The sequence below is a fragment of the Somniosus microcephalus genome, unplaced genomic scaffold (genome assembly GCF_052327205.1).
Source record: "Somniosus microcephalus isolate GS21.2 unplaced genomic scaffold, FLI_Smic_1.0 unresolved_chr4, whole genome shotgun sequence".
In the NCBI taxonomy this organism is placed as follows: Eukaryota; Metazoa; Chordata; class Chondrichthyes; order Squaliformes; family Somniosidae; genus Somniosus; species Somniosus microcephalus.
In genome coordinates, this window is record NW_028225182.1 from 15,485,172 (window position 1) to 15,489,576 (window position 4,405).

Genomic DNA, 4,405 nt, shown 5'->3' on the forward strand with positions numbered 1-4,405 from the left:
CACATAGAATGCTCAATATATGTTAGTGAAGTATCTTTAGCATTTATGTCATTCTATGAACTAAGATTATCGTTTAATTAATAATAGTTAAAACAATTTTCCAGGTTAGCTGCGTGTTAGAGCTGAAGCAAAATTAGTTTAATTTAATAAAAAACTGTTATAAAAATGACTTCCCTGACCGGGCATTGAACCCGGGCAGTAAGTGTGCCGAATTCTGATCATGAGACTATTAGGGAACACTGAAGTAAAGTGACGCAATAATTGTAATTAGAATGAGTCAATCTGTATTAGATACAAATTAATTTTGCGTGTTTACATGTATAAGCATTTCATGACTCTGCGGCTTACAGATCTATTTACAATGTATCTGAAAAAGTTTGTCATTTATTGGGGTGCATCCATCTTCATTCGAAACCGTTTTAAAGTGCTCCAGCCTCTTCTACTTCCCTCAGACCGGCTGTGCAACAGCCACAGACTCACACGGTGCACTGGCATCCTCCAGTTCTATATATGCATATAGAGAATTAATGACGAAAGGTCATCGACCTAAAGGTTACACATACATGTAAAAATACTTGAGTCAGTTGTATATTTATTTTCTTTATTTTTATAACATACTTCAGGATATTAATATATAAATATCTGTGTTTGAAACTGTGATTCTTCTAAATGGATTTTGGGTGTATCATTGCGCTGGTGATGAATAAATGTGAATGTATCTGTGTGTTATTGATCAATGTATTTGTGTGTATCGGTGTTCCGAATAAGGTCATTTGCGTGTAATTTAAAAGTAAGACAGAAATAAATAGCCAGGACATATTTTTGAATGAGACAGATTCACCCAAATCAATGAATAAATAATAGCGATACATGTAAATCTTGGATAAGCAACTGAAGGAATAAAATGTGCAGGGCTATGGGGAGAGGGTGGGGAAGTGGGACTAGCTGAAGGGCTCTTGCAGAGAGCCGGCACGGGCTGGACGGGCCGAATGGCCTCTTTCTATGCTGTATCCATTCTCTGATTCTATGATGCAGATCTGTAAGTGGTGAAAGGCGACTACAGTGTCTCACCACCACCCCAGGGATGGGCAATAAATGCTGGCCTTGCCAGAGAGACATACATCACTTGAACCAATATAAAAAACACATCTAATACAAGTTCTCATTGTTGTGAGATAACAATTAATATGTTAATTATCCAAACACATATGAGCTGCAAAGGAACCGTGACCCCGACATAATTTGAATAGGCAGCTTCCGGATCTGCAGTCAGGTGCACTACCGTTGCGACATGAGGTCTAGACAGCTCCCTAATCATATTCAGGTTGATATCTATATATATATACAGGAATCATAGCTGGTCCCTGGTGGTCGACTGGAACTCATCCGGTTACGATTGTTAATCAAGGAATTCAGCTTGACAAAAGATTGTATAAAGCACTGTATAAAAGTAATTCTAGTCTGTGAGATGAGTAATAATTGCTTGAATCACCGTTAATAAGCCCAGTACTTTCTGTTACAGATTTAGGTTACAGACTCTCTTTCTGAGGCACTTGTTCCGGGTTTAATATTACAAACTGGGTGACATCGCTGATCGCGTTGAGGCAGGGGGAGGCTGAGCGGCCCCAATGTGTGGGTGTGGAAGAGATCACGTTAGGGGTGTGCGGGGGGAATCAGTGACATTAATTGAAAAGGGCAGCGGAGAAGAGGGACTGAGAGCTTTCAGTGTGGGACAGTAGTTGTTTAAAGTGAGGCAACACATTGCCGATCAGCACAGAGGGAGGTCACTGAGTCAGGTCCCCTCTGCTGCTACTATAGAGCCGGGGGTGTCCGCAGAGAAGCGGGTGTCACGTTCGAGGTTTGGCGTACAACCAGAGGTGAATTTATCCTCCTGTCAAAAGGGGCACAGCGGCTTCTCCCTTGTTCTTTAGTTGCCCTTTATTTCACTTCACTGAATAGATAACTTCGAGTGAGAGAAAACTGATCCACAGTGAGAGCCATTTCATCTTTTGTTCACTTTTAAACACTGGAATATCCGAATCGCTGAAGTTCAGAGATGTAATCCATTAATCTGCAGGGTGGCAGTCAGTAAGAAATCGCTTCTGTCTGGATCCGGGAGAGGAGATGGCTTCAGGCTGATGATTGCCGATACTGGCGATAGATTTTTGTTGGGTAAGGGTATTCAAGGTTACGGAACAAAAGCGGATAGATGGAGTGAAGATACAGATCAGCTCGGATCTAATTGAATGGTGCAACAGGCTCGAGGGGCTGAATGGCCTCCTCCTGTTCCTATGCAGTCACTGCAATGCAATGCACCCGAGTGCTGGAGGGTTTCCGGTGTGTAATGGTTATCGCATTCCGCTAACGCACGAAAACTCAACGGTTCGAAAGTGGGTAGAGGCAATTTAATGCCCTTTACCCATTCAAGTTTAGTCATTATGAAAACTGGAATAATTTGCATGCTTGGTTCAGTATAAATAAAATACACATTGACAGGCGAATTATGCCATTCAAATGGCAGTGTTACAGTGAGTGAAGTAATTCTCAATAATATTTCCCATATAGGACACAGTTTTGGTTGCGCTACTGTAGGCAGGATTTGGGGAAAGTTTGCGCTGATTTAGGGAATCTCCCACTCGCGTGTCGCTATTTGACGAGCTGGGCCTTATTTTATTTAAGAATTGAGGCTGGGGACTTTCTCATTGAGAATGTGGAAAGCAGAACAACACAGATTAATAGGAAAACAAAAGATCAGCGACAGGACTCAAAGTGCAGTTTCAATCGGTCTGTCTGTGTGTCTTTTCAATAAGAAACAAAGAATGCGCCTCACTAAAAATGTCCCCACCCTGTTATGATTCAGGAAACTGCACAGCGATATAGAGAAGAGGAAGAGAGAAGCGAAAAATACTGCTCCACGGAGAACTAATGCCGGGACTCCTCTGCTGCGCCTGGAGCGGCCTCCTGCAGCCCGGATACATTAACATCCTAACAGCTCATTAACTGTAGGAGTGGGACCGGGCGGCGCTTCAGAAGACGTGTCGAAAAGGCAATCTCACTGTCTCGGTCTCCAGTGCTCTGCTCATCAAGAATAGCCACACACACAAAATGGTTTTACAATGGTTAGCTCTTCACCTGGCTAGGTTTGAACCGGCGTTCTCGGCATTCGATTTTCGCTTCGGTGTTTGTTTAAATTTCCGAGAAGCCCACGGTTCAAATCCCAAAGGAGCGCTCGTGTCGCCGGCCACTATTCAACTTGCAGTTGAATCTTTTGCAATCACCATTAAATAACCGATTACCATAATTTACAGAATGCAACAAAGGCGAAACACACTTCAATAACGCATTTTGCCCTTTGTAAGTAATCAACTGTTAACCATATCTCATTTTACACGTTGTATTTTAGGAATCACGATTAAATTGTTAATTGCTTATGAAAGCTGAAATTTGACGCAACTTTTGTTAAAGCCAACAGGATCGGTCACTGCATATAACGAAATCCTGGCGAATATCGTATATCTGACCGGGCTCGAACCGCAGATATTTCACGTGTGAAGCGAAATGGATAACCGGTACACTACGGCAGCCGCTGCGGCGTAACCCACCGAGAATAGAATCAGTAGTGAACAAAATATCGCCCGGTCCGCATTTTCAGATTCAATGCAGTCAGCTTTTTCATCAATGAAAGAAGTTTTCAGTGAAACGATTTGGAAGTATGTGTTACTCGTATTTGTAGCTTTAATAAAAGTTTGTGACGTCTGACTCCCGCTCATGTCTCTTCTTCCTCTGTTGAATAATAAGGAGGGGCTGACGTTGACCAGACTGCACTGCGCCTGATATTTGTGAGCTCATCCTTTATATTGACTGATGCTGTTTCAGCTGAACCAATCAGCACAGAGGGGCTTTACTGGTCAGTTCCCCTCTGTTGACGATGTGTACCCAGCGGTTCCCGTAGTGTAGTGGTTATCACGTTTGCTTTACACGCGAAAGGTTCCTGGTTTGAGCCTGGGCGGGAACATTGTGTTTAATGCTGCTGTGGATGAACAACCAGCGGGTTTATTTTAAGTGACAAAAGAAAATTATTGCAAATGCTGGGAATCGCAAATAGAAAATGAAAATGGTGGAAATTCTTAAGAGGTCAAGCAGTATATGTGGATAAAGAAACAGAGTGAACGTTTCAATTCGATTACACTTCTGTTAGAATTGGGAAACGTGAGAGATGTATGGCTAGTTTATTCTCCTGTCAATAGGGCTACAGCGGCTTCTCCCTTGTTCTTTATTTAACTTCACCAATCAGATACGTCTGAGTGAGAGAAAACTGATCCACAGTGAGGTCCATTTCATCTTTTGTTCCCTTTTAAACCCTGGAATCCCCGAATCCCTGAAGTTCAGAAATGTAATTCATTGA

The 4,405-nt window shown here is 42.4% G+C and overlaps 1 non-coding gene across 1 annotated transcript; it reads left to right on the plus strand.

The window, feature by feature from the left end:
• The first annotated feature begins 3,942 nt into the window (after positions 1 to 3,942).
• trnav-uac (transfer RNA valine (anticodon UAC)) lies at positions 3,943 to 4,015 on the plus strand. Its single transcript has one exon. It is a non-coding gene; the product is annotated as a tRNA-Val (tRNA).
• Positions 4,016 to 4,405: the final 390 nt, after the last annotated feature.